This window comes from Colius striatus, chromosome 5 (assembly GCF_028858725.1).
Source record: "Colius striatus isolate bColStr4 chromosome 5, bColStr4.1.hap1, whole genome shotgun sequence".
NCBI classification, from domain to species: domain Eukaryota; kingdom Metazoa; phylum Chordata; class Aves; order Coliiformes; family Coliidae; genus Colius; species Colius striatus.
In genome coordinates this window covers 27,594,081-27,617,793 of record NC_084763.1, presented here as the reverse complement: position 1 = coordinate 27,617,793, position 23,713 = coordinate 27,594,081, and positions in this window count along the sequence as shown.

The following is a 23,713-nucleotide window of genomic DNA, read 5'->3' as shown; positions in this document are numbered from 1 at the left end:
CCAGGGTTACCATAGTCAACACAGGCCGCCCGTTGGCAGGATTCACGCACGAGGACAGCCTGGAAGCCGCCGGGGCCCTGCGGTCTGGTAAATCCGGTGGCTGGGTATGGCTCAGGGGAGGGTCAGCGCGAGCCGGAGCCTAAGCCCAAGCCCAAGCCTGTAGCGGTGCAGCGGCCCTGAAACACAACGCAGTCCGACTGGAGAAGTTGAGGGCCACAGGACATGAAAGGTTGCCGTCAAGCCGTTCTGCAGTGGGTCGGCCTGTTTTGCCCCGTCTTTCTTGAGACGCTGGCGTGCCCTTTCTCTGAGCTCTTCGGTGACAGGTAGCAGTTCTGAGGACGGCAAGTGAAGTATTTTCTGTATTTCTGACCAAGCAGCATGCCTCTCATCTGCCAGTATCAAATACAGCACTGCTCTCTGTGTTAAGGAAGAGACATCTCAAAGCCTACAGTGTTGTTGACAGAAATTGTGGAACTGAAACACATCTCAGAACCAGAGCGGTGTCTGCATCAGACGAGAAAGCCCTGCTCACACACCCCCTCAGCTTGATATTTGAATACACGGACAGATTTGTGTTTGAAACTTGTTGCTTCTTCTTTAAACACGATCCTGTGGGGTTTTGTTGGCTTGCTTGCTTTTTAACTAGATTCTAATGTTATGAAGTTAACCTTAGGGGAGTAGAAACAAGATGGGATTTTTTTTCTGCATTGCCCATAACAAAATGAACACCAAAGAAATAGTAATAGCTGTGAAGATGGAGGAAACCCAACAGTACTATTACAATGTCAAGAAAACCAAACTTCAATTGCAGTGTCTCTTCAAATAAAAGCAGAGCCTCTTTTCTTCCAGAGGTACAAAGGGCGTGAGGCAGCTTTGGGCTGGTGGGATTTGTAGTTCTCTAATTTTCCCAGGGATTCTTCAACACTTAACACTTCAAGGATGCCCATTGCTTAGTTTTATTTGTATTACTATCAGTTTTACTCATAGTAAACTCATTTGGTTTTTCCTGGAGACCGAAATGTTAGTCACGGGAATTTAAAACAACAGCAAAAAAGCAGACCCGCGGTATTCAGAATCATTTATTCACCTTTTCTAAAGAATTAAAAATAGTAACTTTTTAAAGTACCTAGTGAGCTTTTGACTCTGTATGAATGTTTCGTGTTAGCATTATCCTTTTCTCCAAGCTGATCCCTCAGAGAAAATCCAAATCTTACAGCACGTACAGCTATATTTTTAAGAATAGGTTTAACAATAACAACCATGCAGTGTCTTCCACATGATGTTTCACTGTCTTGATAAATGTGCTGATTTTGGCTGACATTAAATTAAAAACAGTTAAAAAACATTAAGTAATGGGAGTTATAAAATGCCAATTCTTTTGTATTGCTTTGGTTCTCTAACATTTATTTACAGCATTGTGTAGCTGCTTATTTGGAAGACAGTCATGTATGTATACTGTTGCGGTTCTCTATTTGTGGCTTTCCTTACACTTCAGCCAAATAATGACCTGTGCTCAGGCCTGTGGTAGAGGACAACCTGAAAGGACCCATAACACAGCAGAGTGATCAGTAAATTATCAGTTGTGTAATTATGAAAAAAAAAATCAACACATACTTAGCTAGGTAGGAAACTTAAAACACATACTGTTTGCCTTGTCACTTAGCCATAAATACATTCTCTGGGCAAGGCACATCATGAACTAGTAGAATAAATCACTCAGCTTCTAAAATGTAAGGGGTAAACAGGAAGTAAACTCTCATGGTATTTATGAGTATATATAAATGATAGTAGTTGAACCAACATGATGGTCTAGCTTTTGGCACTATGTTTCTTTACCCTGTATGTTTAGACATGCCAGGTAAAGTTTTCAAAAGAATAAATCACCTTTAAAAACTTACTGCAAAATTGTATATATCCTAAGTGTGCTAGATGTAAAAGAAGAAAAAATTGTATCCAAATCTCACAGCAAGATGAAGACACAATTAATGGTACTTCAGTTTGAATTTGCCCCTACTTCTACTAGTCTGAGAAGCACCTTCCATTCTTGTACTAACAAAATGAACCTACCAAAACTTCTACTGAAAACTGTTCCCTGGTTTTACACCTGTCAGCATAGCCTTAATATTGTTGCAAAACAGTTAGTAATGTTCTATTTTTTAGTTAATATCATCTCAACTTCAGAAGGTAAAGGCAACAGCAGGAATGAGGCTGTGAGGAAGTGCTGAACCATACAAAGGTAGACTTAAGGCAGGAGAGGAGGCAACAGATGATGATATGAGGGACTTCTTGAAAAACTAGTCTGCAGGAAGCAGCACAAAAGAGGAGAAGAAGGCTGCCCATTGCTGAGGAATGGAACAGTTACATTGCCTGTTCCCCATCTTGGAATAAACTGAAAAAATGTGGGTACAATTTTGTTTCTTTTTCTGGGGAGGAGGGTGTTTCTAAATTATTACGAGCAGGTCTGGAAAAAAAGCTTCAGCTGTGAAAGGATGGTAGGTCAGAGGCACTGGAACACTATTAGACAATAACACTTAGATTTGATGAGTGATCCATAAAGACTCATAATCCTTACATTTTATCCTTGTGCATGCGTTACACAGCCAGCTTGAGACTAGCACTACAAGCTAGTGGACTCAATGGAAGTGGTGCAGCCACATTAGTACTGTGCTCATCCAGGCAGAGCAGGGCACTCATTATTTTCTTGTCACTTCCGCAACCCCACAAGCACTCTGCAAAGAACTGTGTTAAGGAAAGTAGATCTATATAGCCAAATGTAAACCTGACAAAAAGTTTTTGCACTTAGTCCTTAAAATACTCAGAGAATTTTCTTTCTCATAGGCACAGACAAGTGCTTAATTCAGCTAGGAGTACTAGCAGCTGATGGTTGCAAATACCTTCATATTTAGATACTACCTCCTACCTGTTGCCAAACATCTTAGTGTTCTTTGCAGTTATTACAGTGATCACTGACTATACAGAAACTTGTCTGATGGTCTAGATTTACATCTTGAAATCCCACTGCAGGTGCTGAAAGTTGTGGGGGTATCTACCAAAATTGCAAATGAATGTAGCATTGAAGTCTGAAGTGGAGCAGGAGGAGATAGGGACAGCACCATCAGGCTCTCCATCTAGAAGTTCATAAAGATTTTTATAAAGTGAAGCATAGTGAGTGCACTAAGTTAAGAGGCAGGCTCAGAGACAAAAATATACTTGTGAGGGGGTGGACACAGCACACACAAACGAAGGGGCACAAGCAAGATTTAGCAATAAATGAGCAACTGTGCCAACTTTCAGCAAAGCACGGAAGAGCACAAAGTCTTTTCCAGCCCTGAAAGGAGGGCAGTCCCATAACCTAAATAACTATTAGATCACCAGCTAATGAAAATTTAAATTGGTGACCTAATTGCCATTAAGATAACCTCTGAAACAGCAGAAACCAGCATTTAGAGAGCAAAAGGATGTGTTCTGTTGACGTATGCAAGAAGACAAGTGAAAATTAAGGAAAGGGGAAACTACGGTGAGGGTTGGGGGAGGGAAGGACTGAACAAACAACAGACCCATTTTGCTTCACTAAGCAGTTTCATTAGAATAGCTACAAGACTGTTTCTAGCTTCAGCAGCAAGCCTGAACTTTTTGTACCATTCTTTACAGTCTAGAAAAGTTCTTTTACAGAATTATTTCTGTATACTATAAATTATCTCTGATTGTCCATAACCAACCAATATAACCCAAAGTTTGGCTTCTCCTGTTTAAGTTGTTCGTAGCTCAGGCTGGCAGTATGATTAGAGTTTGCTTAGGGTTGTTTTGTTTAGTTTGGGTTCATATTTTGGGGGGAGAGCAGGTGAGGTACAGGAGGCCTGAAGACATTTTAGTCATTAAATGTTTCAAGTGTCTTACTGTTTCAAAGCAATTATCTGTCCTTATGGCTGCATTCCATTACTTTTCATGTAAGATCAGATGACCCCAAAAGTTGATACAGCAATGTGACTTTTTAATGAAAAAAGGAGACTTAAAGCATCCTTTATGTGTGAAATTTGAATATTCTGTTATTTCAGAATATTGAGCCTATTCTAGCTCTTTGATCTAAGCTGGCTGATCAGAAGTTTTCCTTCTGATCAGGATCACAACTCTGTAGTTTCCAATTAAAGAGCACATTCACTTCTTGCTTTCTCAGCATTCAGCTGAAATGCAGAAAAGACAGAAAATGCAAGGGTGCATGTGAAAATGTCACTCAAGACAATATGATGTGAATATTGAGCATTAGATAATTTACTGAAGAAGCATCAGGTGTAATTCCTGCTTCGTCCTTTCCAATAAGGACGCAATATCTGCCCAAAGTTGACGCTCTCAGAATTGTTTATTGAAGGCTGAAATGTCTTTTAAAGCTCTTGACAGCTTACATGTCTTCACTGTAGTGAACTTTCTGCTATTCAAACAGCTGTGTCCAGCTAGGACAGATGCTGTTTGCCATAGCAACTTAATCCTAGTTATCTAAGCAAGTATTAGAATAAAGATAAACTGTATTTTTTAAAACAAAGGAAACTCTTTCAAAGTTAGAATGGTGTCTCTCTTAGAAGTCTATCATGACATAACTAGAATAATCTCAGAACTGTAATCTAGATGTTAGTCATCATCTGCTTAGCTTCTGGCTGTGGATTTTATATGTAAATAATGCACACAAACAGAAGGCTTCCTATGTTCTTTGCACACTGCTGCTACAGAGGAGAGCGAGATAGGATACAAAACTGTTTAGAAAAGTCATGTTAATTCTTAACATTCTTTTGGAAGCCACCAGTGCAAATCTTTAACTGAATGACACAGTAATTTGAAGATAAAACTGTTAAATGGAATTTTCATTCTACAGTATGGTAAATGATCCCATTCCCTTGTTTTAAGTGTGTCAAGAATCATGAGAACGTATCTGCAGTTTGAAGGTTTTTCTGTTGCTCTTCAGAGTATTTGCTGTTAGCCATACTTGACCTGCTGACAGCCTGTTGCAAAAGTGCTTGGATGGCTTCTGAAATTTGAACTCGTGAATATGTCTGGCAAGTAGGTCTGCCTAAACGACAAGCCCACAGGTCCGAAAAGTACCTCCTTTTAGTTTCTTCTCAAATATTAATACGGCCATTTGGGGAATATACTGTAATTTGTGTACATGGGTTTTAGTTTTGTTTAGTGATGGAGACCCAGTTTACTTTTCTGGAAGAAGAATTTGTTTGTGTCATTGTATCATGGTTATCTTTCCAGGCAATAGGTGTGTGGGACAAGCAGATGAAGTTCAGGCCTGAATTTTCAGGTTATATATGGCTTTAATAGTGATTACAACGATACTGATACTGTGATAATGTGTGATGGTGATACTGAACTTTGTCAGTGACTTAAGATCAAAATTCAGTGGCATGGAGAACACAAAGTGGGTTATATCTAAAACATTTTGCTAGAAAATACCCACTTAATAAGACTGACATCTAGCAAAAGAATGACAAGTAGGAAGCAGAACTATTAATTATGCATTAAAACATTTAGTTTCATTTACCATTTTTGTATTCTGCAAAATTGGTGTCAGTGGTGTCCTCTTTTCATAAACCCAAATGAAGATACCATCCTGAGAAGTCTGAGAAATCTGTACTGCAGTTAACACATTATATGAGAAGGTAGCCTTTTATGAAGATGTAACCAGGTGGATGGATGGTGGTAGTGCAGTGGATGTGGTTTATCTCGATTTCAGTAAAGCATTTGACACTGTCTCCCACAGCATCCTTACATTAAAACTGAGAAGGTGTGGGCTGGATGATCAGGTAGTGAGCTGGGTTGTTAACTGGTTGAGAAGGGAAGAAGGCAGAGAGTTGTGATCAATGGAGCAGGGTCTAGTTGGAGGCCTGTATCTAGTGGAGTCCCTCAGGGGTCAGTGCTGGGATCAGTACTGTTCAATATATTCATTAATGACCTTGCTGAGGGAACAGAGGGCACTGTTACCAAGTTTGCTGATGAAATTAAACTGGGAGGAGTGGCTGACACACTAGAAGTCTATGCTGCCATTCAATGAGACTTGGACAGGCTGGAGAGTTGGGCGGGGAGAAATCTAATGAAATTTAACAAGGGCAAGTGTAGAATCTTGCATCTGGGAAGGAATAACCCCATGTACCAGTACAGGCTGGGGAATGAACTCTTAGACAGTAGTGCAGGGGAAACGGACCTGGGGGTCTGGGTGGACAGCAGGATGACCATGAGCCAGCAATGTGCCCTCATGGCCAAGAAGGCCAATAGCATCCTGGGGTGTATTAGAAGGGCTGTGGGCAGTAGGTGGAGAGAGGTTCTCCTCCCCTCAGACAGCATGTGGAATATTGTGTCCATTTCTGGGCCTCTCAGTTCAAGAAGGACAGGGAGCTACTGGAGAGAGTTCAGTACATGGCCACCAAGATGATGAAAGGAGTGGAGCCTTACGACGAAAGGCTGAGGGAGCTGGGGCTCTTCAGCTTGGAGGAGACTGAGGGGTGACCTAATTAATGTTTACAAATATGTAAAGGGTGTGTGTCAGGACAATGGTGCCAGGCTCTTCTCAATAATGTCCAATGATAGGACAAGGGGCAATGGGTGGAAGCTGGAACACAGGAGGTTCCAAAGAAATACAAGGAAGAATTTCTTCACTGTGAGGTTGAGGGAGCACTGGCACAGGCTGCCCAGATGGGTTGTTGAGTCTCCTTCTCTGGAGACATTCAAAACCCACCTGGATAAGTTCCTGTGTGACCTACTCTAGGTGTTCCTGCTCTGGCAGAGGGCTTGGACTAGATGATCTTTCAAGGTCCCTTCCAACACTTAAGATTCCGTGATACTCTAGTTAGGAAATATATTTAAAAACCAAAAGCTGAGCAGAGTGGAATCAGAGGTGATTCTAAAACCTTTTTTTTTTTTAAGTGATATTTTCCAATGAGCCCTAAATGTCTAATCCATAATCAACAAATTTTCTAAGACACTTCATCTGCTTTGGGGAGGAGGGTGGAAACAGAAGAATGGAATAGCTAAGAGTAAAATAGTATTAAGAGCCTCAGATTTTCAGAGCCATTAGCCCAGCTCTAAGAAAAGACATTGGAAATGAAAGTTGTTTACATTTTCCCAGTTTTTTTGAACCTCTAAGAATCAGATAAATTGTATTTTCAGGCATTGCTTTGCAATTATAAAAGCTACAAACTCTCTTTTAACTCTTAATTTCTTCTTGCACTGAATTACTTGGCTTCACAAACTTTAAGAAATAAGCTAAATATTGTAAGTTATAATACATTTATAGGATCTGGGAAAAGCTGTGAGGATACTGGAGGGCTTATTATACTTTTCTTGCGTGGTGCATCATTGATGTTTGTGTCTTTTCTTTGGGTGAAGGAGTTTATTTGTATTGTTTATGCCATCGGAGCTGGAGCTCTCACTGCTTAGACCTTTGAGGTCACTTTGCAAACTGGCTTCATTCTTCTGGCCATTTGTACTGCTGCTTATGTACAGCAGTTTGTTCATAACAAAGACTGGTGCAAAAAACCTCTACAAAATGTAGAGGTTTAATTTAATCACTGAAAAGAGCCACAGGAAATCCAAACTTCTGAAACAAAATATTGCTTTTAACAAACTAGAAAGATGACAATACAAAGGAGTACAAGAATCACTGCTTCTTTGAATGATGACATTTCCCCTACTTTTGTTAAAAACAGACACAGAATACTCTCCACACTCTATGTACTTTACAAGTCAGTTGCTGCTTCACTGAAGTAGGGTTAGAAACTGGTCCTATATCAACTCCAAACTGTTTTTCATGTATTACAAGGACTACCAGGTCCTTCCTTCACCAGAAAAACCTGTTCCTCAGCCACTCCTCTTCATAGTTAGATGCATAGTCAGAGAGGTTATTATGATCAATCTTTAACCAAGTGGACTTTATATACAAAATGTGTCCATGAATAAATTTTTGATACCTGTGACCATTTCTTTGGTTTGATTTATCTTTGATATTCTGTTTTCCTCCTCTAGTTTTTCCAAGATTTTTTTTAACTTTTTTTAAAAAAAAAAAAAAAAAAAGATTCTTTCTGATGGTTAGGCTCCCTCTACAAGGTAGGAGACCTTCTGCAAGACTGATGCAAGTCATTTAGTATTACATTCAGGATCATTACACTTTCAGGGTGAAGCTCAGCTTTCCTGTGTGGGTTCTTCCTTCACTTTACCAGGACTAATTGTCACTTCTCTACAATTTATTGTGAAAGAATAACAGATGCTACTGCTGCTAACACGAGGACATGAGCAATACATCTAAGGTCATGAAGGATCAGTAAAGGCATAATCTTATATAGGCTTTTGCAGAGTCTCACACACCTGAGTATTAATCCTTGCAGCAAAGGCATGTCCTATGGTAGTGAATATATCCATATGGTGGTGAAATTGTCCATCTTAAATCGTGTAATTTCCTGATAATTCCCATTGTCTCTTGAAATAGTTATTCTGGAAATGCCAACATGAAAAAGAATTTGTAAGCCTAAAATGGATGTTTTACCTTTCCCTTCCTCCTTGATGCCAGTGGGTTTAACAAAGGGTATCACTTTTTCTTCAGGCTGACCATACAGTATTGTAAGCTTATTTATGCCTCATATTACAAGCAGTACAGATGCTGCAGTCAAATGATATCTTCACATTAAACCAACAATACAATCACATAGATTTTATTTGGAAACACTGAATATAAACATCACTTGACCCTGATTACTCTGGAGTCAAAGTTGAGATTGCAAAATTGCAGACTAAGTTAAATTCTCTTAAACAGCTATGCACAAAAGTCTACAGTGCAGTTTTGTGTTGAAATTCAGATTTGCTTAGTCATCATACTGATAAGAGATTTTGGCTTTATGCACATTACAGCCTTTGATAAATATGTTCTTGCTGGATTCCCACAAGGACCACCTTTTCACTTTTGAGATATGAAATAACTGCCAGAAAAAGCCTGATTTTCTTCAAACTCATCAGTGCTTTGGAGGTGAAAAATTAAAGGAGAAGTGTTCTATCCAACTCTGATACATGACTTCTTTTAACATTGTTATTTTTAATATTTACTCATCTATTCAATTAAAAACTTATCAGTTAGGAACAATATTAGCTACCCCAAGTTCCTCCTTAATACAAGATGCAATAAAAAACTTATTTCATATCTTCAGGTGTTTCCAGATTTAAAATGCAAGCAGCAATTTGTCTAATTTAAGCTGCAAAGTATCTGACAAAAGTGACAACGATCAAGGCTGGAAAAGAGGCTTTCCAGTTACAAACCATAAATCAACTGCACTAGCTCTTTTCTTGCACCTTTCTGGAGCAGTCCAATGGACATACACTTAAAAAATGTATGAAAGGAAAGAAACAAAGCTAAGCTAGAATAATATCGTGCAATTGTAAGATTAAAGAAAAAAATCACAGTCCCATCTACATTCGTCTATGGGAAATAAGCATCTGCCCTGCAAAGTCTCCTAGTATTCATCTTCATCCATCTGTACTCTTCTCTGTTCACCTAGCGCCAATTTTTTTTTTGGCCCTCACCCTGCAATGTGTCGACTTAATAGTTCTCCTTTTTCATACTGGAAATATGCCTCTCTCCTTCTTTCTGCTCTTAGGTCCTGTGTGGCAACATCTCCATACTCCATAGAGAAATACCTCTCTTTCTCACAGCTGAGCATGAGTATGCAGCTGATGTCTTCTGCTTTGTACCTGGGGAGAGTACCACCCCAGAGGAGCAAGAGAGCTGCCAGGCTGTATCTTCTGTCTCTGCTCAAGCCAAAGAGCTTCCATCTCGAAAAGGGAAGGTGCTCTGGGATAAGGCCAATGGTGGCTACCAAAGGCTCTTCTGGATCTAGTTTCTCATTGTCACTAAAGAGGAAAGGAAATGTTTGTTTTGTCACTTTAAACTGTACAGCTTTTCAATAAACATGAAATAGCTTTAAATAGACAGCAAGTACAGTTACAAGTCATCATTATGGCAGGTCCTGTAGTTGGTTTTGTTGTTTCACCTAATGCTGTCGTCTGTGAAGTCATGTGCCTGAGCCATGTGATGATAAAAGATTCTCCTCTAAGCAAGCAAGTTTTTCTCCTTCCTCTTGACCCAGAATTGCTTATGTATGTGAATCCTAAAGCATTAGAAAACCAGGGAAAAAGATGCATTTCTGGTTTGTGATACAAATTCCCCCTGCTTCAAAACCCTCCATCTTTGTTACTCTCAATACTTTGAGCCTTCAAAAACTTTTGCATCCGTTAACTTTGCTATTCGAATAACTTTTATAACCACTCAATGCACAGTACTAAGGCAAACATATTCAAGTTTCTTTGGAATTGTGGCCAATATACATTTAGTCATCTTCTGAAACCTGCCTACTGATTGGAAATCTGCATACTGATTGGTAGCTCTATTCCAAACAGCGCTCCTCAAGCAGATTAATATTTCAAAGGATGTCATCTGTATTTTTTTCTTCAGTATCTGGAGATTTACAGAACTCAGAAGACTTCTTTATCACTTTAACATTCTATACCCAAAAATAATTATAAAGAGACAGGTCTTTGTTTCTGAAGTACATTTATTTCTGGGATACTAAGGAAAAATATCTTTCTTTTCTTACCTCAGGTAAAAGCTGTGGGTACATTTGCATTAATTCATTGCAATGCACATGGCTAAGACTGGACTATGACACAGAAGATGTCATAACTTTGTAAACTCATTAAATCTTTACGTTATGCCTTGAGAAATTTCAGTTGTGGAATTAATTACAATGAAATGAGTCTAGAATGAATTGGATTGCTGCATTGGAGACAGAGAAAGCAAAATTACATCTATTTCCACAGAACTTTTTTTATGTTTTCTTTTTAGTTAACATTCTCATCATTTGTGTAAAGTACACAGCTGCTGATTAAAAGATTGCAAAAGAGATGTGGGGGAAAAAAATCCTTTTAAACATACAGTATGCAATAGTTTGAGTGGCACTTTGTGATTTGTTTTCCAATTAGGAATGGCATTTAATTTTAAGCTGTTTTTAAGATAACATTTTCTTGGTTCAGGTGCATATGCTTACTACTGTGATTACTGACTAATTTTCAGGATTTTAGGCACAGCCTAGGCCACATGCTCTCTTGTATCTTTTTCCAATAGTCTCAGTTTTAATGTGTAAGACTATACTTGCTCTTGTGGGTGACACAACTCCAAATTTACTTTTGGTTACAGTTTTTATGTATCTCCAGATTATTAAGGAAGCTGCAGGCTTCGTAACTGATTTCACAAGTATTTGGAGTAAGCCTTTATCTTCCAAGAAGACCAAAGAAAAACACAGCTTTGTTACGCAGGACATAAATTGTCCTAAGGTCAGTTTTGACATGTGTAGACATTAGCATTCATTTGAAAGTTTTTGCATTAAAATCCAACAGTTAAACTAATAAGATGTACTTTCTTCATAATAAATACTTGTACGTTGTTTACTCAAAAATGGCAACAGTTATAAGGAAAATACACTTTTTAAAGTACCCCAACAGTATTAAATGTGTCATAGAAATAAGTAAAACTCCTTCTCTACTGCAAACTTGCAAATCAGAGGCTGCAGCAATGGCTACATGTTCTTGTTAACCTGACTCAAATTGACTCTCGTCTCCCCACGTGCCCAGTTGCTCACTCCCACCCTTATGATGGTAGAAGCACTGAGGCTTTCAAGTGAGTGCAGTCAGGCAAGTTAAGGAGCACATGCCACCCATTTGGCAGCAGCATTTAATCAGCAGGATTTAATCACATTAAACTGATTGTATAATCATGACCTGATTCTGCAAAACCGTAAGTTCAAGTTATGCATCTTAAAAGCCTGCACACTTTAATCATGTTATAGCTTATATGATACTAAGCACAAAGCAGGTGACTTACGGAAAAGAAATCTTTCTCCACTTTGGTATGATGTAGCTGACAGTAGTACTGAAGGAAAACTGTGATGGAGGAATTAGTAGGTTGGATACATGCTTTTTATATAATAGAAAAAAAAATAGGTGTGCCACAAAGTAAAAAGAGGAAGGACATTTTTATTTCCTGTTTTGCTTTCAGAAAACTGTTTACTTTGAAATGCTTGCATATCTTTAAAAAATGCTTTAAACAAACTGCCTGGATTTAATCAAAACAGTAATTATGATTTCATGAGTTATTCTATGTCTTTTAGGACTGAGTCTTTGATCTCTGACATGTGATATCATATTAGTGTTTATTACAGACCACTAATGCTATCACTTGACAAATGGGTAATCTCTCATTATGCTAAAACTTGCATATAGTTGAAGTACCTTGCTGTGACTATAAAAGGGGTTTTTTTTCTTATATAAGCTTAATGCTGTATTTCATTTTTTTTTTTCACAGAGATAGGGAAATTTTCCAAACCAAATAAATAGTCAGCTGTTCTTTACGTATTTGCTGTTGCATAATGTGCAGATTACTGCTGAAGGGTTTGTTTTTAATTGTCTTTTCAGATTGGTTTTCATAAGAAAACAAATTTGCGTGTGTGGGCTCACCTGTACGTGTGTGAGTGTGCATGCGTGCAAACATGCATATTTACCTCTCTCTCTCTCTGTTTTCCATGAATACCTTTGAGCCCTTTGGCTAATTCTAACCAAATTAACTTAGGACCAGAGTTCTAAAAATAACTGTGTTCCTACAAGGCTTGGAAAATGGCCAAGTAAAATAAGGAAATCTTATCTGTGTTCTGATTAAAGGAAAATTTGTAGTGTAAGCACATCCATTATTAGACAGTAGAGAAAATACCTTGAGGACAGCCAGTATAAATATCTCAGATGTGTAAAAGAAGGACTTTCTTGTCCTGTGCCTAAACTGGATGGTGCATGTTACGATATGTTCAATACGCCTCACTGTATGGTTTTATGTCTTATTTCTTTACCAACCTTGAGAATACTTCCCAGTTCTCCATTCTCAGCTTTTGACATTATACAGGTAAGTCCCTAGAATACCTGCCTTCATGTGATACCTGTTGCCTTCCTCCAGCCTGTACAGGCACCAGCAGCATGGAGAAGGCAAAGCCTGTTGCAAGAACATACATCCAGCCCTGCTGCCTTGTATTCCACCCTCTGGGATCCTTTGTGGAAATACTCTGCAATAGGATAGCTAACTGAAATGTTTAACGATAGATTTGGAAAAGCTTCACACCCCATTTTCACCAGTGAAGTCATAGGTCAGCCTCCGTGAACTAGCAGAGATTTACCACTCCCAGACACCTTCAAAGGTCTCCAGAGCACTAGATCATGCAGCTTAAAGGAACTGGAAGTGCATGAAACTTTGCAGATGTGCCCCACTTGACATTTTATGACTGTTGAGTTTTTTTGGTTTTGCAGTTTTTTGTTTGTCTGATACTTCTAAGGCAAATATTATATGTCAGTATAAAAGTTTATCCTTTCTTATGACTCTCTGTGTCTCAGGTCCTTTCATCAAAGCTCTTAAACTTACTCTTACATAACCTTGATTTTCTTAAGAAAACAACCCAAAACAGAATACACATGAAACATAAGAAACTAAATTTTGTGGTTGAAGAGAAAACTTTAAGAAGTGATGTAATGACAAAAAAAAGCAAATAAAAAGAAATTAAAAACCCCACAACCCCACACTTGTAAAAAGAATGTTAGATTGTTTTTGACTTATGATTTTGACTCATGACTTTGAATGGCCTTGTCTGTATTGTCCTTTTATATTAATAGTGTATCTTAACTGGACAAAGAAGTCAAAAGGGACATACAGAACACCCATAGCAACAGCAGTACTATAGTTACATACTACTTTTTTTTTTTGTGTGTGATGTAGCCTAGAAAAGGTGCTCTGCATTTGGCATAGAATATAACTCTACTATAAAAATGTGTTGTAAATTATAATTTGGTCTTTTCTGGTTATACTATATGCAAATACATTCAAAATGCTTGATGAATAACTGAAGCTTTCTTCTTTGTGAAACTGGGAGGAGAAAAGACTGGTTTATTGTTACTCTCATTTTAATTGACAGGCATTTGTTTTGGCAATATATTTTCCATGTTCTGAAAGACTAAGTAAATATAAGGACAGCTATTTACCTCTTTTAAATTAATTATGGAGGATGTTTTGGGAAATAATGATCCCTGCATGAAACTATTGCTTTAAAGGCAAACAGCAGTGAAAAGTAAGGGGATTATGTAGCTTTTTTGTGTGTGGTGGTATACATATATATTAAGAATTTAGAAGCTTTTATGGAGTTCATGATCTTTCATGAACCTTTATGGAAATGTTGGTATTTCTAAAATATTTTACTGTAAAAAGTCATGGAAGACCACTAATAATATATAAAGCAGAGTCTAATAAAAACCTAAGTATCTATGAATGTATTCCATAGTTCATAAATCATAAATACGTACTTACGGTCTACCTGTTTTAAAACTAAATATATATTTACGTAAGTCAAAAGGCTAAAAATAGACAATGGAGAAAAGTCATTAAAGATACAGCTTGCTATTTCAGTTAGGATATGAGATTTCAAAATAAAACAGTTGAAACTTCTATAATGTCTTTCCACAAGACCTAGAATTAAAAAACTTCACATTCTTGAAAATTTTAAGTTAAAAAAATGCTTAAAACCACGATTAGAAATGATAAGGAGAAAAATAAGCTGATATAAGCACTGTCAATGAATATCAAAGTTTAGTTCTGAGTGGATTTTTTACCTAGTCCCGCATATACTCTGCAATAATCCCATGTTGCCCCAGGTGAAATCCACTGCAGAACCTTGGTTTTCACCAAAACCTTTGCTGACCTCCTTCCCTAGCAATATCTCCAGTGTTTATCGTGATTTCCAAATATAGCTTAAATACCTCTACACCCAGAATAGCCTAAATAGATCCTATTTTACCTGCTGGCTGTACAAGACAAAGTACATGGTATGAGTAGCTTAACTTATGTATGTGCTAGTCAGCTGGCTAGTGTATTTAGATCAGTGAAGCACTTCTGTTAAATAAGATGCAAAATGTCTTCATTCCTCATGTCTTTTTTTTTTTTTTTAATGAACATTAGTAGCATTTCTCTTCGCTCTCTAGATATGATTTTTTTTAACTTGAGGATATATACCAACTGAGAAACCTCAGTCACTGATTCTACCGGGTTCTAGGTTACCAGAAGGGGAACTTGCAGAAGCAGAACCATTTCATTACCCTCATTTTCAGAGGAATGCACACAAAAAAGAGCCAAATTGAAGCTTAAAAAAGTCACATTACCTTCTGACTCTCCTTCCTCGTTTTTTTCATACTGATTTTAATATAAAGACCATGAGCAATTATTATATACAAATAATTGTGAGCATGTTCTTCTTGAAGCTCATGCATTTCATCATAATGCATGGGTTCCTAAAGAGATATTAGATTAATTATATGATTCTGAGCTACTACAAAATTGGAAGACCAACAAATGCTGAAGAATTATGTGCCACTTAATATGTCTCATGTGAAGTCAGATGATATTCCCTGGATATGTATTCAGGGATGACTAATGTTTGGCTTAAGTAACAATAGATGCCTGCCATTTCCACAGTAGCTTTGCCATCCCTGGATTTTGAGTATAGGGTGTCACTGATAAGCATTTCAGTTCTGAAGCTCATTCTACATTGTCTCTGTCAGTCCAATTATAATGATGTTTATTCATGAAAATCTGTAGTAGTTTCTGATGCTCTCCCAAGCTTCTAACATTACTGCAGGAATACCGTGAGACTATTTTGCCAGCTTTATAACAATCTGTCTGAATTTCCTCTTAATCACATTCTCTTCTTTCTTTTTCCCAATAGGCCCCAGGAGACCTAATTTAGTGTGTTATATCTTCCACAGTGATGGTTCTACCTTTATACTTAGCTGAAGAACTGGCTAAAAATTAAAAAGAAAAACATCTGCAATCAAATGAGAAAGCTACTAATAGGTGTATAAATTCACAAAATTATTTAAAAGTCAGAAAGTATATCTGTTGCTATCTGTCAAACACAATGAGGACAAAAAACACACTTATAAAATTTGTGCCAAAATTTTTTCAAGATTACTGTCTTTTATTCATCACCACAGTTACTTGGTACAAAGCCTCTTGAAGATTAAAAAATACATTCTCTGCTGCAATGCAGATCATAACTAATGGGAAATAAGTGTTTTCTCCATAGTCTTTGTCCCAGCTGGTATTGCTGATGTTTATAAATGTATACCTATGTTCAATTATCTTTTAGGAAAATTCTCTTTCTGAGAGGATGTCAGAGGCTGTCTGGTTGTTTAATTACATCAGTTGAACTATTCAAGGCAATATTTTAGTTATTTTTTTTCAGCAGCATAACTTTAATTCTGTAACCAGAGGAATTCTCCTGGTGAGGGAAGACAGATGGTTCAGGTCAGGGCCCTCAGGGCAGGAAGAGGCTGCAACTGTTGTGAGAAGCCTCACCTGGGACCTTCACCCACACAGCTGCTGCCACTGGCCCATGTCCTCCATTTAAGTTCTGGCTCAGGGGAACACCTTGTTGGAGTACTGTTGTAAGTGTATTCCTTTTCAATCCTACTTGGAAGTGTGTTGTTCTGTTTAGATTTTTGTGGGTCAAATGTGAATTGGATACCTTATCTTTGTGTGATGATGGCTGGATAGTTGGAGCCTATCACTATTGCTGCCTTTGCTCTGTTTGCCCTGCTGTAGCCTGGTGAGACTGTGCCTAGTTTGTGAGGTCCTTCTTGTGCTGTGCTCATTCATCCTCAGCAAACGTTCTTTCATGGGGCAGCCTTGCTTATGGTGCTCCTTAACAACTTCTGACTTCATCTGCTGGTTACCTTAACTTCCTAACTTGGATTCTTTTATGTTTTTCAAATACAGAAGCTGCCTATAAAAAGGAATCTTAGTGAGTCCTCATCTTATATTTCATTGTATCAATTAAATGTGGGAAGAGGGATGCTCCTAATTTTGGGGAAGTAATGGGAGATCTCTACTAATTTAAAAAGCTGCTGATAGGCACAAAAATCTTTGCAAACTTAGCCAATTACTTTTCTTTCCTGGCTGTAACTATAGTCACTGTTTACTTAAGTGCTGGCTTAATATACTGAGCATTGCTCTTTCAAGCCTTTTACTATATATTAAACAAACTGGAAAATATTTTGTAGTGGTGGATTCTATAATGTGCTATTTTTATATGCCAGAAACAACAAATGTTCAGTTTGGCCTGTTGAGTTTTATAAGGAGTATAATACTGAAGAAAAGCTTGGTGTAACCTTGTCATGCCTCTTCCTTGAAAGTTAATGTCTTTAACAGGGACTGTAATAGATAAAGAGCTATGCCAGAACTATCAGTTTCTCTCTGTGCTACCATGCTATTTCTTCTGAAGCCCTCTTGATACCTCAGAACAAAACTAATAAAACAAGTTCTCTGTCTAAAAGTCTGCAACTAACTTATTGAGTTAAGGTTCTACTGTAACATGGGATAAAATTGAAGGGGAGGTGGAGAAAGCAGTAAAATATCTCCTACTTATTATCTTGCAAGTATTCAGACTGCTTATTCACCAAAGGCTACCTACACTACTAGTAGAATTAGAACACAGTCTTGGCAAAGATTTAGAAAAAAAGCCCCATGATCAGCTAGAAACCTAGATATTTTAAGGACTTTTGTTTTCTGAAGAAAAATGTGTGCTTTTCTGTAATGCTTTTCACTACTTTGATAGTTGTCTATCTTTGAACTTACAGAAATGCACAGGTACTGGAAGAAACTTGTCTGTAAATACTGTAGATGAAAGCAGATCTGCAGTTAATTGATAATGATCTGCTTCTAGAGAAGAATCATGCATTTATGCATAGTCAGGTATTCTCACTGCTTGTCCTAGGCATCTGAGACCTTCAAAACTGACTGTGATAAATGTCACTTTAATTACCAAGTAAGGTATTGCCTTGAACCTTGTATGTGGCTCATCTACGGAGGTAAAGTATGCCTTTAACTTTTTGGAAAAGAAAATATTACATACCACGTGCTTTCAAATTATACTATTGATACTGAATATGCTAGATACACTCAGAAGAACAGCATCCTTTAATTACTGGAGACAAGAAGTCTCCATTATAATATTGCCTCTTTAGTTTCATTATCACTACAAGTCTTTAAAAATAAAACAAACACTTCCAAATGTATGAAATGCATTATCTGCCATTACTGTTTTTCAAAATCTTCTTTTCAGTCACAGGACTTATACAAAATTAAGAGGGTAGGAAGGAAAGGAATTGCTGTGCATAAAAGGCACAAAAAGGTGAAGAGCAAAGCAGACTTATAAAGTTGGCAATTAGTCATTTATTACAATAGAAACTATTGTTTAATTAACAATTATTTGACACAAGATGAAAGGCACAGTTTCCCTGTAGTGAGAACTCAGTAATTCAATTACAACAATAGATGCAACACTTTGAACATCTAGTGGCTTGAACTTTATGTGGACTTTTAACTACTTCATTATTTGTGATGTGGCAGGACTTCACACACCATAAGTATGATATAGCAACGATAACAGCATGACTTATGCAAATGCTCCTGAAATGCTAGTGACAGAGTTAATGCTGCACAATATCTCTGTATGGAAAGTAAAATAGTTGTAACATGTCAGCTAGTGCCTGAAATAGAAATACTGGTGGATTGGAGGCTTGCTGTAAGATATTACAGGAGAGAGAGACATCGTGCTTCCTGCATATAGTGACAATACCATGAATATGCACAAAGAACCCACTTTAGTTAATAGCTATTGCTGTCCAACTGTAGAAACAAACTCACTGTGGTTTTAATTCCCACTATCGGAAAGGAGAGTATAGAGAGTATATAACTTTGATCGGGATGGTGGACAAATGTTAAGGAGAGGGGTAAAGAGAGCCAAATAGAATTTGACACTCTTCAGAAGAAGCTGTGGGAAAAAGACATATTGATGTATTTGAGAAAGATCTTATCTTGGCTGTGTATCCTATATTTAGTGTCAATTTAGAGCAGGGCTGCTAGGTGATTCTGCAATATAATAATGAAAGCTGCTAAATCCATATGTTAGTCACGTTATTAAAGGAAAAATAATCGTCTTTTATATATATACATTAGACTGACAAATTATATCAGGAAAAAGTGGTTTTGCTGACAAATGTTTTCTTCATTTCACTTTGGACAGTGGACTAGAAGTCCAAACTTCAAACTAAGTCTGAATGTAAAATTAATTCCAGATAGGTCAGTTCTAGAAGAACTTAAGTATTACTACCAAAACTAAGAAAGCCTTGAATCCTTCTGAATCAGATGTGCAAACCTCCTTTTATGCAGTGTATGCTAAGATAATTTTCTAAACTACTGAGAAAATGTAAAAATTAAAACTTATTAATTAGGAAAACTGGCTTAATTATTTTGGATCCTTTGTTATCTGATCATAGTTATATAGACAGGTTTATTAATGACATTCTTATTAACGTTAATGCAGTAACTTGTTTCACCAACAAGACAGATCAAGCCCTCAAAACCAAGATTTCTTTACTATGTTTCCCAACAAATCTGTCTCTAATTTTTTAGATGTCAATTACCACTTTAGACTTCCATCTTCATTAGGAGTCAAATGTGTATGACTAGGATGATAATTTTTCCCACTGCTGTCTTCAACTGTCACAACTGTCTTCATGCAAAGATTACTTTTCTACAGGATAACACATGATTCCTCATAATTTTGAAGTTACTTGTACCGGGTCTGGTTGAGATGGAATTAACTTCCCCATAGCAGCCTCCATAGCGCTGTGCTTTGTGTTAGTAGCTACCACGGTAGTCTTTTGGCTATTGCACAGCATTGAGGCTGTCTGATCAACTCCACCCTGCCAGAAGCCAGCAGGAGGTGGGAAGGGTGGAACAGCTGTCCCAAACTGACCAAAGAAATGTTCTATACTATATGAAGGAGGGTGTGGGGGATGGAAATGAGGAACTTATTATTCAAGTATTTGTCTTCTGAAGCAACTGCTATGCATACTGTGGCCCTGCTGCCCAAGAAATGGATGGACAGTGGCTGCTGGAGTGAACTGGAGAATAAATCTATTTTTTGCTTTGCTTCCATGTGCAGCATTTGCTTCTTTCATTGAAGTGCCTTTATCTTGGCTCATGAGTTTTTAACCTTTCTATTCTTCACCTGTGCTGTCAAGGAGGGGAGGTGAGAGCAGCTTCATGGGTACTTGGCAGTCAGCCAAGGTCAATTTACCCCATGTAACATAATTAGTAGTTTCAATACAAATGTGAAAATAAAATTCAGAATTCTTACAACAGGTATAGGAGGCAGTAGCTTAAAAATGCATCTGTGTTGAGATGAAGTAGCTAATGAATTTGTGGAGACTTGCTAATACATATGCAGTTCCAGTGGACTGAAAATGACTGTCAAGGAAAGAAAGGCACCTTATTTTCCGTAATACTTGCTCATTCTGTTGATCAGCATTAATAGGGTGAGAATAATATGCTAGTAATAATCTCTAGTTCCTTAGTGATTTTTAAATAGATCAATATCTGTCAAGTATTTAAGACATCATCAGATTCAATTTGCAATCTGACAAATTTGTAGTCACTTTGGTGTTCAAAGACTGCTGACTAATGATACCTGAGTATTGTAAAACTAAAGCTATCTATCTTGAAAGTAAATATAACCAACATTAACACGAAGGATTTAACTCTAGGTGGCAGTTTATTCCATCTTTTTTTTTCAAATGCAGGTTTAACAGCAGCATATTGATACAATATTACGTGTATCAATGTAAATGTAATGATATATATGCAAAAGCAAATCAAGCTGTGATAACATCTATTCTTTTTTTTTAAATATATTTCTTCCTATAGCTGAGTTGCTCAGCAAATGGCTTTTAGAGGGTATGACTCAAATTTTACTTTCATGAAGGCTGGTCTTTTCTATAAATCTGAGATGGCTGTCAAGGGCCTGATCCTGATTCCAGAAACCCCCTGCCAGTTGTTTTTTCACCAAATCTGGGGCCAATGTGGTCAGTTACTACTTAATAAATTGCCTAATGTTCTTCCTACTGCTACTTCAAGTGCTTGTTGAGTTGCTGCTCCTGAGTAGCCAGCACCCCTTTTTGCAGCTCTTTTTGAGGTATTTACTGTTTCAGTGTAGCCTTCTGGCTTTCCACAAGCAACCAACGCTGGGTCCCCAAAAAAACATTTTGTCAGGTTGCACTGGCTGAATTTGCTGTAAAACTGCTTCCCTTATGAGGATATAATTTCCTCACATTCCTTGAAGAAATGCAACATAGAAATTATAATCAATTTAGAAGGGAAGAAGAATTACCAAGTCATGCTCTACTAACACTGCACTGGTCCTAGATCCTGTTAAGGCAGCGCAGTTCTGGAGGCATTCTGATCAGATCACTGACATTTTGAAGGAAACAATGTGGAGGGAAAAAAAAAAAAAAGACCAGCTAGGAGTGGTCCAAGATATAGGTACTATGATGAAAAGTTACTGGCAGGTCTCTCTACTGCTAGAATTGCAAAAGATACTGAGCTTTCATCACTATTTTTGCTCTTTCAACTTTGCTCTTTGCCTTTTGATTGTGCAGGACAGTGGTATTTCTCATGTAACAGGCAGAGTCCTTGGAGGCCACACACACCCACTTATGGGGTAATATCATTAGATAAGCAATACTATCACACTAACATAGATTAGAGCTATACTCCAGTTTCTGCTAGAAGTTAGTTTTAGTGCAGATCCACTAAACATGGTTAGATATTTAGGGAGGCAAACTGTCTGGGTTACATTATTGAAATAAATTAATAAAGGCTTTCAATTTCCTCTTGTCCTATTTTTTGTTACTTAGGAGAAGAAACTGACCCCTTACCTTGCTACAACTTCCTTTCAGGTAATGGTAGAGAATGATAAAGTCTCCCCTCAGCCTCATTTTTCCAGGCTAAAACCCCAGTTCCCTCAGTCACTGCTCATAAGACCCTTCCCCAGCTTAAGTTAATTTATTTTTGTGGCAAGGAAGTAAATACAGTGCTTGAGAATATATCACACTAAGCATTTGGTACCTGGGAAAGTTATAGATTAGCCTGCTCAATTCTTTTCTGTTTGTAAAGCTATAGATGAGTAACTATTACTTTCACAGAAATTACTATGTAACAGTAACATTCTTGGTATTGTGTGGTTCACTAAATGAAATTATTTGAATAAGTGAAACCCGAGGAAAAATAAGAAATACATCATATGGAGTTTACAAAGAAGAGTGAAGAGGAACCCAAGAAGTAAAATTAAGAGAATAATTTAGTTCCAACTTAGATTGAGAACAATTAAGTTTGTATACTTTGAAAACAGAAGCCAGGGAAGGAATGAAATATACCAATAAGGAAACTATGTCTGAACTTTTATTTTGCTTTCAATTGATTCAACAGCAAACAGTCCCATCCTGCTGTAACTGATACCAGTGACAAAACATTCAGTGACTCAGCGATGGCCAGATCAGACTTACTAACGCCAGCACCTTTAACTGAAGTAGGATAAATGCATGCGTACCTTATCATATCCAGGGCACACCATATGCTATCTGATCAGTTTAAAGTTAATTGGTAAAAGTCCCTGGTTTTGACTGAAATGTTATTTTCTTGTTTGTCGTTAACTCCTTGTGGGACAGCAGTTCAGACCCCATATACTTTGGATGGTGTTCAGTATTGCTCAAATGAACTAAATATTCAAAGGCTAAGTATTACTTTTAAAAGTGAATAAACATTTTGGGGTTAGGGGAGAGTCACTGGACCGTGTCCCTGTCTGCATTGCAGCTGATCTAATCCTGTTACATAAAATGAGTTTTGCTGATAAAACTGGCAGTTTCTGATTTTTAATTTAAATACCTTTTACGAAGATAATTTAATTTTTGGGGAAGCTATAGCTGTCATTTCAAAATGCAATGTTGTGTATTCATAGATATCCCACCCCAAACCGTGTCTAATTGAGATGTGTGATAACTAAGGAGTGAAATTGAGTGCTGCAAGAGGGTATGAGAAGTAGTCTCAGTAATTTACATGTGGTTTTGATTTTATGAGTCAGAAACTCTCTGTGGATGACCATAGAAGTTCTTGCACACAATCTAAGTTCTTTAACTAAAGTAAGGAAACTTTCTATTAAATGGCTTTCTACAGAATCATAGAATGGTAGTAATACGTGTTTTCACTTTGAGTATTGCTCTATTTGACAGCATATTAGACAATACGACATCTAGATGGACTAGAGAGTTATGAGCGCCAAATATGGGCACCAAACTGACATGTACCTAAAATGTAACCTAATTTCTAGTGTTTCTACAACTCTCAGATGCATGCAGTCACCAATGTCCAGACACTGGAGATTTCATAACTAAATCCTAATGGATCTGCAAAACATGCTTTATTTTCCCAACACAGGTTAAGAAATCCAGATCAGATGTTTACAGAACATTTCAGTAGCTTCTTTCTCTGACCGTTCTTATCTTCCTGATGTGACACTGCTGACAACAATGCTTTAAGCTACACTGATGGGCTTTATACAGAAGCAATTGTGACCCATATGCATGTGGCAGGACACAAGATTGTAACAGACACCTGAAGGAGCAGCAATGCCTCTGTTTTCACAGCCTTTTGCTAAGCAAAAATCTGTCACTAAATTATAGCTGTGAGTGCTTAAAGGTCTTT